The 11,817-nt window shown below is 37.2% G+C and overlaps 1 protein-coding gene across 1 annotated transcript in view; it reads right to left on the bottom strand.

The window, feature by feature from the left end:
- LOC125226998 (inactive dipeptidyl peptidase 10) overlaps positions 1-10,676 on the bottom strand; it is a 152,773-nt gene extending 142,097 nt beyond the window's left edge. Inside the window, exon 1 of the mRNA XM_048131188.1 lies at positions 10,527-10,676. The gene's annotated coding sequence lies outside the window, so the exon portion shown is untranslated. The remainder of the gene's footprint in view (positions 1-10,526) is intronic.
- Between the last annotated feature and the right edge of the window lie 1,141 nt (positions 10,677-11,817).

Below are 11,817 nucleotides of genomic sequence, written 5' to 3'. Positions count from 1 at the left end.
TCAGGTTGGCGCTTGCACTTCCAGTTCTAGCTAATGGCTGCCTACTCAAGGGTGAAAGTACTGCCTAAGGTTAGTGCTCGCAATGTGCTTCCACATGTATGAAACACAAACTAATTCAGAGAGCCGTTGAAGAGTAATATGGGATTGAATAAATATATCTATAAGTATCACTTTTTTGTGAAAAGCGCCTGCATGTTAATGCTGCATTGCAGGCAATGAACATTGCTATTTTATTTCAGCAGGCGTTATAGATATATTTATTCAATCCCATATTACTCTTCAACGGCTCTCTGAATTAGTGTAGCGAGCACTAACGTTAGGCAGTACTTTCACCCTTGAGTAAGCAGCCATTAGCTAGAACTGGAAGTGCACCCGCCAACCTGACGTCAGAATGGCGGGTGTCATTAATTTCTTAAATATCTCTGGAGTTCAAAGAGCACATTGCTCGAATTTTGGCGCACATTTGGCACATTGCTACTAGCACTAACTCCTGACGTATACCACACCAGGATTGCTTGATGTACACCCGCCATTCTGACGCTAACAAATAATCAATACATGCAGTCATCTATATACTATCATTATCACTAAAGACGCTAAGCTAATTGCAAGTAATAAATTTTATATAAAAATACAGGGTATTGATAATCACAGTGAACCACAGTCAGGGAAATGGTATATTTACCTTCATAGCTCAGAACGCCTATTAAAGTAAAATCCATAATCCTACGGACCAAATTGACAAGTAAGTGTGAACAAATGTTGCCACAGTTTGGCCAGTGTCATTCTCATCGATATTAAAATTATTATTATATTCTGTCAAACAAGTCTGTCAGTAAATAAGAACTAAGAAAACAGAGTATACATCGTAGATTTAAGGTGCACCCAGACGGGACAATGAAATTGCCAATTTGATCGGCTAATCAATATACCAACTTTTTCTGTGATTTTGACAGATCAAAAGGTCTGTAGACCCCTAATTAGAGATATTTTTATTTATTTCAAAGCAGCAATAATATTATACGAAAATTATATAGATATTTATGATATACTTGCCATAGCGTGACGGATACTTTATTTTCGTCGGACACAGTATTTTATTTTTTACCTACAGGCTAGGAAACCTTTTTTATGTTTCAAAACTAGTGGGTAAAAACGCATGGTATCCATCCACTACCTCGAAGATACATAGAACAAACCAAAATGTGTACCTCTTATTTGAAACTAATATACTTATTTTCGATTTAAACTTGTCTGATGTATGTACTTAAAAACTTGTCGATATATTGTTATCGACATAGACCCTTCACTATTTTTATTTTGCTGTTCCTGGTATCATTTTACCTGTTAGTAATTTGTCAATTTAGTCCGTAGGATTATGGATTTTACTTTAGGCACGGTGGGCTCAAAGCCTTGAAAAGTATTTAAGTAGGGGTATGCACGTTGTTTAGTGAGGCACCAAGGGAATGATAGCTAAGCTCCGGACAAACCTTTCATTACAGATGCTCAAGAAAATACAGTAAACACAGGAACCATTTTTTTTTTTAATTAAAATCATAAACTTACTAACGTTGTAACGATTTAACTTAAAACTATAGTTGATTTCAATCCCTGACTTATTCTTGTTGTAGTAGTTTACTCAAAAAAAGACGAACGGATGCACCAGGGTAATGATGTTTCAGGTGTTTAATTTTTTTTTAAAGTAAATTCTACTAACCTTAAATAAACATGCATTCATGCCCCAGTTAGATTACGTGGTATTATAATGATAAAAAAATAGTTTGATGATTTATTTCAAAGTTACGGGTACTTTTTTCCCTAGGACGGGGAAAATTGACACTTTCAAGAATCACCCGATATGGGCCGCGGAAGTAACGCATTAGTTTCAGAGAAAATATAGGTACAGGGTGGCGAAGGAGACGAGTGTCAGGACTAGCACTGCCTATTGTGTTATACCACTTATACCGCAACTATTCTGTTGAAACAAGAAGAAATTAAGATAAAAGTTTGTCCAAGTAGCAAGCACAATCCGATGAGTTGTGTTCATCATTCCATTCGGCCGGCGTATCGAGGAGTTATTCCGGCTACGTCATTGTTTGCTCTCAACCGAGCTGCGATATGGGCCGCGGACGTGACGCGTTAGTACAGGGTGACGAAGGAGACATGTGCACAATCCAGCGTGTGCATTCGGTAGGTTAAGAGAAATCATTGCGTACTAGTCTTTATGAGATTCGTCATCATCATCATTAGCCTATCGCAGTCCACTGCTGGACATAGGCCTCCCCAATTTCACGCCACCGTTTCCGATCTTCGGCTTTATGAGATTAACGATAGTTTATTATTTAATGGTCAAAAAGTTAAGTTTAGATTTATTTATGAAATTAATGTCCACTTGGCCACCCTAGAATAAGGATATTCCCGTTAAGCCTGATTATTTTTGAAAAGTCGCTCACTCAACTATGACGTCTATGACAAGTGTGACATTTTATTTTCTTAGCTGTCATAACGATTAAAGTGGTTTTATTAAAAATTACGTGTAGTGGGGTGTCCATGACTGTATTTGACAAAAAGTAAAAAAAAAGATAAACATGCGATTGTATAATTCAATTAAGATTGTGAATGATCGATTAACATTTAATGGGTACATAGGCCTAGTCCTGCTCACGTCTCATGAATCACCCCGTATTATTGTTACAATGTTCCGAATCATTCGTATCACAATAGAACTTTTTGTGTAATAAGCGAGGATAGGGATCAAAGAATTTTGCAAAAATTCCTCCATCAATCTTGGCCGTGCAAAAAGCTGGCAGGAGGCACTTGATTTATCTATTTGAATATTATTCGGTGGAACTGGGTCATTCTCGGACCGCTATCGCCATGCTTCCTTCCTACATTCTGTGAAATAAAGGTGGGGCAATTAGCGAGCACGGAATGCTATACATGCTTTCAGTTCTTGCATACTGCAATACTGAATTTAGTTGATAAAATTTATACACCCTGTTGTTAATTCCGTTAACTTTAAGAGAAGGTTCTTTAGATCATATACAATTAATTTCTCTAAGAATCTAGCGTCTTCACTCTTACGGTTATCGAGTTATTAAAAAAATAAAGATAATTACTGAACACGTGTGTGACAACCTTTACCAATAGGCTACTAGACTCATAGAATTTGGCACAAGAAATGATTGTTTTTTGTAGTATTTTACATAAAAAACCAATATTTATAGATTTTGGGTATTAAAAGAGAATGATGGCTACGTATTTTCGATTAAAAATGTGTATAATATTTTTTTAAACTTTGGCCACCGAAAACGCTGTCAGCCACGTAGTGACGTCATAGAACCTAACTTCATGTCAAGTTAATCACTGACATAATGAACTTTATGCCTCATACTTAAATGTCAGAAAGTTTTATGTTTAATTAGATTGACGTCATGTACAGACAATCTATAGATTAACATGGCTAATGTTGTTTTTGCCTGATTAAGTGAAAGTATACATTAAAAATGTTTTTTGCTGTTTTCAAGTCGTAATAAAATATGCAGGTAATATTTTTTTTCGGTTAATTGGACAGTAATTAATAATATAAGATAGACTTTAAAAAAAGGATCAAGTAGCCTATTCCTAATGTTATTTGTTTTGACATGTGCCGTCAATCACTTGACACTAACTTGAATGTTATTCTTAAGGGACTCTCACACTAAAAAAATAATTTATTATGTATGAAAATGATGATTTTTTTTCCGAATTTAACTAGTGATATACAGGATGGTTCCTGATAATGAACCTAGCTACGTGTCGAATTGAACGGAAAACAAAAAAAAACACGGTGTATAAAACGAGGAATATAATATGATAAAATTAAATTAAAATCAGTCAGGTAAATAATATGACTCGCGCATCGAGGGTTCATATGCCTATGAATGTATGTAAGTACCTATATATTTTAATTTTGATACAAATATTTAGTTGCATGGTTAGATATTTTACACTTAACAATCATGAAAATTCGAATTATTGCCTCATAAAATCTTTTCAATGTGCAATTGTTTCATTAATTAATTTTTGAACTTCATCGGTGGAACCGATTTATACTTACTCAGACCGCCTGATGGTATCGCCGTTCTTTGCTACGAGTTACCAGTATAGGTACTCGTCGGCGGAATAAAGGTAGGGCAATTACAATTAGTGAGCACGGAATGCTACATGCTTTCAGTTTTTGCACTGCTAGATGTAATGGATATAAAACGGGCCATTTAATATGATAAACTGAAAATTTAAAAACGGTCACGTAATTAATAACATTCGGACTCGTGCACCGAGGGTTCCCATACCTCGGCGAAATTAATATTTTCCTAGCACGGTCGCGCGATAAATGATCGCTGTCTCTATCCCACTATTTGTAAGTGCGCTTCGTCGTGCGGCTTGCCTGCCTGATGTCTTAACTTGTACTTAGTTGATGTATTATTTTATAACTGATTCAGATAAAAATTCGAGTGATTGACACTTGTATCATTTATTATTTTAAAGCTTATTTATCTCAAAAAACAAGTTTTATAATGACAGTTTCCCATGAAGAAAACGTGTAAGAATTACATATTTAAAAAAAAATCGTTAGCCACTTTAAATTTACAGTAAATATTTTTTAATTTATTTGAGTCTCACGGGAGTTTTGTAGTTAAAATATTTACCTACTTATTTAAAGCATGGAAGTAAACGGTATTTTAGAGATATGTTAACCTGTGTAAACTATTCTATAAGGTTTCAGAAGCCCAAGGTGTCTTAATCTGTTTCTTTTATTGGATTGCCAATTACCATGAGCATGACTTCGTCCGGTATAGGCTAAGAATAATTTGGTTATGTGTAGCCATATTTACGAGTGTTTAGAGAAAATTATTTAAAACGAAAAATATTTATTTGAAAGAGTGACTAGAGCACCAGTTTCCATCAGCGGACCGTATGCCTGTTTGTCACCAATGTGGTATTAAAAAACGCCTCCAGTGCCAAGAGGGTTGGAATCAAATTGTTATATTGCGGCAATTATTTAAATTATTTATAAATCGAGTATTGTATTGGTGCCTCATATCAACAGTTAATTAAAATGAATAGTTATCTATGTATAATTTTTTTTAAACCATTTCGAACATAAGAGATTTACTATTTGGGCACTGAATTGTAATGTACTGCTTTGTATTAATCTCATGCGTACTGAATGGAATATGTTTGATTAGGTTATTGATTAAAATATACTCGGTCCCAGCTGCCAATAAAGATAGAAAAACTAAATAAAAACAACACTTATTCCAAGTAACAAAGTGGAGCTTGTATTTATTGCTGGTCCCAGATCGAATTATGCTGATATGAAAAATCCCATTGGGCTTAAATTGATTTATGTGCAAAAACGGCGGACAAAGCATCGTTTAAAATTCTGCATGACAATCGGACTGAAGCGCCGTGAATGAATAATCGACTCGCTGTACGCTGTGCCTAAACCTCACATATGGCTGAGAGTGGACATCGCCAGTTACATGAATCCATAGTCTAATAATGGAGTTGGCTACTGTCAATAAATATAGATGCCGCCATCATAGCTAACTCCTATCTCAAATCTTGTCCCGTTTAATGTAACTTAAAGGACATCGAAAACTCCGGAAAAAGGACCAAACATTTGACACATCTGTAGGTATGTGTTTTGCCCTGATGACAGGATTCCATTGTCGTCCATTCTGGAATCCAGTACCAGAAGTCCCGTTAAATAAATCGCATAAAAACCGAAGATTAAAAATATTAAAATAGAATAAGAAATATCGTAATGATATACTTAAGAACGAATTCAAAAGAACAGTAATACCCTCACCACAAGTTAGATACTATTAAAGTGGCTAGTTTCGTTTGAAATGTTAACATACATTTAAACATATTCCCCAGTTGCAGATCCTAGTAATAAATTCTAGCGATATGCCAAAAGATAAACAGGGAGCAAAATGTAGAATATTTTAAACGGGCCACGACGCTGCGCAAAAATCCACTACTACAATGTAGCAAAAAGTACGTAGACATTCCGAGCTCAGAGGACTTTTCACAGGCCAGAATGAAACTGTGTATTTATCTATTCCGTTTCTGAAACCTCTGATAAATATATGAAAATGTATGCACGAACACACCCACTCATAAATTTAAAAGAGGATCAACCCGGCAATGATGGATGGCGCCACAGTGCGCATATTTATTTAATTATCGCGCCGCCGGTTAGGGCCGGTCAACTCAAACGGGAGCAACTGAATTGCGGTCCGACTGCGAGATCCTTTTCATCATGAAAGTGCTTATCTCGGCATCAGTCGTAGGCTGTGACATAATTGATTGGGCCCGGCGAGAGTTCGGCGACACGAGTGGGACGATGGCAGTTTCCTAACTAGCTTTGTAGCAGTAGCAAGCTCGGGAGCAATTAGACGGAGGAGGAAATTGCACCTCTTGGGGATAACTCACAAATTGCCCCAAACGTCAGCAGTACTCCAACTGAAATAGCAATTTGCCGTTCCGACTTGAAAGTTTTTGGGAATGGACGATCGAAAATAATTGAATGTTACAACTCTCGAGACAACGTTTGACGCACCTTGTATAATTAGCACCTTTGTTTATATTAGGAATCTAATCGAATGCCGTCAGATTGAAAGCAAATTTAAATTTATCTGCGGAATAAAATTCTAAAAAGAATTTCCTGTATGTTCGATAGTATATAAAACTACCAAAGACTTGAATTTACAAGGCACCAAATTTTCAAAATATTGAAATATTATTAAGAAACATAAAACCACGCGTTGAGAACTTTTCACTCCTCTTAATAATGTTGGTAATTAAGCGTTTATTGGGTACCCAAACATCTCCCGAAAACATTGATCGACGCACCGTGGAGTGGAAGCGGGGCGGTTGACCCCGATCAAATATTACGGGTCCCGGCGTGGCCGCTGGAGTAACATCTTGAAAGCTCTTTTGCTACACTAAACTCATCATTGCACTTCTAGAGCTACTACATATAGTCACCGGCATAAATACCTAAATGATGATTTTTGTACCTTGTCGCTTTTAATCGTTTGACAATTTCGTATGACATTTCAAACACGACGTTAAAGTGACAAGGTACAGAAGTCCTGTATTGTTTATGCTGGTGACTGTACCACGAGTTTTGCCGTTTTAGATAGCGTAAACTCCATCACAGAAAACTACAGTTTTGTATAGAAATATCAACGGCGACAACAAATGCACGATGACACGCTGAGATGAGGCCATTTTGTGGCACTTTATTCCTTTCTGTCTTGTTATTAAGTATGTGTATTTTGCCTTGCCTGCGTTCACAAATAAATGTTTATTTCTATTCTATTCCCAGCCAAAAATGATTAAGTAAGGTAACGGAACCAATCATGGACAGTTTAAGAAAAATTTTCGCCTGTTTTTGATATTTCACTGATAAATGTAAAAATTCTACCGCTAAGCTTGTTAAATCTTGAATGTCCTATCCTTCTTTTACATTTCAAGCGTATTTCAGAATAGATACTCCTATTGGTTTCTTTATAGTTAACAAATTAAAACTAGGTGTTTTTTCTCCTATTATGGACGGCAGTTCTCCAGTAATGGATCCCCCATTATGGACAGTGAAATAAGTTTAAAATTTAACTTTTAAAGCCAACTGATACTCAATGAGTCAATTTTATATACCATAAATACAATTAGTTTGGGTTATTTTAACATAGGATTGTTTCTTGTAAATTTTGGTTTTGTAAATTGTTCCTTGTCCATCATAGGAGGTACGCAGTTTTTCGGTTCCAGTAATGGACACTCGCAAAATAACGCCATTTCTTTATATCTTTGGAGCAACAAACTAGTATGTTTTATACCTTATCTCATGCTTAATGCAGTAAGTAAAACGCGTTCAAGTTTACACCGAGTATTATTTTTTTTATTATTTTATACATGAACTCAACTCTCTTAGCAACATTACTAAGAATTCGTCTTGATATTTTTTTCAGTAAACTGGTGAATTTCATCTTGTCGCCAAATCCTTCAGAAATAACCGAATTAATTGAAACTTCAAAATGAAACAGCTCTACAACTCTAGTTTATGGTACATAGTCGTCAGTTTTTAGAAACTAATTTTAGATACTTATTTTTAAGGATTTGTGTTTTTTTGTCCATAATGGCATCACCGTCCATTATGGGGTATTTTACCTTACATACATTTTCTGTGTTAGTTTCTGAAACGTCAAAAACACATGGTAGACTGTGCTTTGATTGAATCTCGATAATAAGAAGTTAACGCCATCGCGCCTACTTATTTACAAAGATTGACTGAGCCCCACGGTAAGCTCAAGAAGGCTTGTGGTATGGGTACCCAGACAACGATATACAATATACAAATACTTATATGCGTAGAAAACATCCATGACAGGAACAAATATCTGTGCTTATCACACAAATCAATACCCTTACCGGGATTCGAACCCGGGACCGCGACGTAGCAGGCAGTCATATATTTCTATAGTCATTTCAATATACCTATATTTGATTTGATTAAAAAGATTCGTTGATTTCGTTAGGTAGGTACGTACCGTTACCCTAAATTTCAATACGAACTTACGGCAAACATGTAGATAACTAAGAAAATAAGTAAGTTTTCACCTCACTAGCTCGGAAAGGACTTTTTTATTCTTTAAAAACAGATAGCAAAATCGCATTTTATCCACTAGAGTGCAAAGAATATTTGAAATCCGAACGTGTCATTAAGTTACTTTTTTAAATATAATTTCTTGTAAAGGCATATCCCAGACAGGACAATTTTCTCCCTGTGCTTAAATTGTCTTAACAAATCATGTGATGCGAACGTAAAAATAATTTCATATCGAATTGTAGCCGACTAAAAACATAAAATTCAAACAATTTTATAACATGATTTTACCATAAAACGCTTGAAATCGTACAAGAAATTGTATTTTTGACTCTTCCATTGTACTTATTCAGAACGCACCTTAAGAAACATTGTAATCTCAAAACGCGTGAGACGGAACGCACCCAAATAGATTTTTCTTCTTGATTCTTAATTTGAAACTTGTGTGGTGTCGGTCGGTGCATCGTGGAAATTGTAATACTTAAACGCAAATTGACTTATTTCCAGTTGTTTTTATTGCGTGTTTAAAAGTTATGTGTTACACACGGGATGCAAAGTTATTTTACCTCGTGTGTATTGCAACACTCTCTGCGCTCAGGATTCTATTTTTGAACTACTCGCTTCGCTCAGGATTCTATTTTCGAACCACTAGCTTCGCTCGTGGTTCAACTATAGAATCCATTCGCTAGCTCGTAGTTCAACCCTAGAATCCATTCGCTAGTTCGTGTTGCAATTCCACACTCGGTTAGAATACAACTTTGCTCCCTTGTATAACAAATAACTATTTAATGAGCTTGAACCCAAACAAAATTCTAATTTTTCATGTCGTGTAGAATCTAAGTCAGGTAGGTCCCATATTATAAATTTGTAATGTATTTGTTTATGGCAAATTTTCAAGCAATAGGAAAAATTAATATAAGTTCTAGCTAGGATACCCTGGATATTACCTCGACAACATTAAATAGACGTATTTATTTATTTATTTATTTAAACTTTATTACACAAATTTACAAAAAAAAAGAGTACAAATGGCGGACTTAACGCCTTGAGGCATTCTCTACCAGTCAACCATTGGGCTAAACAGAAAGCTTAGTTTGGTACGTATTCATCAGATAAGTAGGAAAACTTTTTCCATTAGCATAATTAGAAACCGGGAAAACTAAATTATTGAGAGTTGCTCCTCCGCCATCGCCAGCAGGGACTGAAGCGGCATTAATTTAAAAGAATCGCGACAACAACATCGTCACGGCTCCTAAATGAAGAAATACGAGTTTATCCGCACACGTACGCTCGTACATAGCGACCCTGCCCACCTACCCTACCGCTATTTAATAATAAAGCAAAAACTTTGATTTTTCTTTTTACTGGAAGATACATTGTGATCGACATTTGGCAACAGGCCAGTGCTATAGTTCTTTCTACCTCATCACATTTTCGATAAGATATAACCCAGTACATTTCTGACGTCGAGCACATCAATCACCAAAAGAAATAATATTACTAAGTACTTACGACAATCTACTAATCGCAATTTAGTTTAGAGAAAGAAAATAACGCCATTCAATTTAACCTACAATGTGCAATTTTCAAATCATCATCATTAATTTGTCTACTGAAAATGCTAATGCAAGCCCTTCACTTTCAAAATTGAGGAAAATTGCAAAAAAAAAAATTAGTCTCTCACCAATTTCGCTCAATTAACTTCAGCTCGTCGTTCGCGTTAAAATGAAATGCGAATTATTTATTTAAAAGTTCTCATAGCGGGATCGCGAGAAACGAGGTGCACGGCGAGAACGCGCCGGGAACAACGCAACATGCAGGCGCCGGGGGCACGTGTGCAGCGAGCGCCAGCCGCGGCGACGCGTACCTGATCGCGATCGCAGTTCCGCAGGGTGCACTAAGCGCGGGGCGACGCGCGCCGCCCGCCTGCTCCGAGCAACTGCCGCCCGGGCCGCGCGTTAGCCCCGCGCGCGCACGCTGCCACGCCAACACCACGCACAGACACCACGCACCACCGGCCACCACCTGGCGGCGACCACCACCGTGCACAACCCTCGGGGCCCGGGTCCGTGGGCTCACGCACGACGCCGGTATCGATGTGTTTTGTGAGGATAAGGCGCTGCGGGGGAACGGACACGCACCGAGCGGGGCGGAGGGGCTGGTCCTGCGCGCTGCGTCACGCATTTGTCTCGATGTTTTCTTGCGTGCTCCCGCAGCCCGCCATCTGCAGAGACGTGCCCGGAGCGTCGGCCGCCGCCGCGCCAGACTCCCGGCTCACCCGAGCCGCGCGCCGCCCGCCGTCGCCGCCGCCCTACCTCACTCTCTGGAAACACATTTCTTTTAAAACTTTACGAGCAGACTTTAAAGTAAATTAATTTACCTTTGGAAAGTAATCTGATGTTATAAGTATTTAAATGTTAAACAGAACGCTAAATCAAAATTCGTATTTCTCAATGCAGAGCATGTAGAACTGTTCGTAACTTTCTACAACTTGACAATAAAATTCAGGTCACGTTCATTTGTTCAACACAAATTCCAAATTCCTAACCCGGTCCGTAACTTATGCCTGAAATGTTTCATGATTGCATATTTCAGTTCAATAAATCTTAATAACGATATCATACAATTCATGCAGCATTATTCAAAATAAAACAGAATTACCTAATTTTTATACAAACTCCCGTGTTCACGGCTTAAGTGGATATACATGTAGATGTGCAAATAGATTACAAAATCAAAAATAAATAATTCCTTTAGGACATTCTTTCACAAGTTGACTAAGCCTTACAGTAAACTCAATAAGGACTGTCTTGTGGGTACTCCAAACACGCTAGCCAGATGATTGGCAGCTTTTCCAATAATAATGCATCTGGAAATCATCTAGGTACCTACAAATAAATTAAAAAGAGCACCTAAGTAAGAACTATGATTTTTAATTCTCTTTAAATAAAAGTAGGAGTGGCCCTAAAATTACTTCGACTAAAGACAGATGATTTATAGAAATACTCATGTATAATGTAGTAAGTAAACTGAAAAGTGAGCGACGTATCGGCGCGTTAAGCACGTGTCGAGGCGATATGGCCCGCATCAATCTCTGTAACCATCAGTTCGCTTCCGCGGCGAGAACTAACCAACAACAAATAGTCTAAGATCTCCAC

This window comes from Leguminivora glycinivorella, chromosome 6, assembly GCF_023078275.1.
Source record: "Leguminivora glycinivorella isolate SPB_JAAS2020 chromosome 6, LegGlyc_1.1, whole genome shotgun sequence".
NCBI lineage: Eukaryota > Metazoa > Arthropoda > Insecta > Lepidoptera > Tortricidae > Leguminivora > Leguminivora glycinivorella.
Note: the sequence above shows the minus strand (reverse complement) of the source record. Positions and strands in the feature narration are given on the sequence as shown.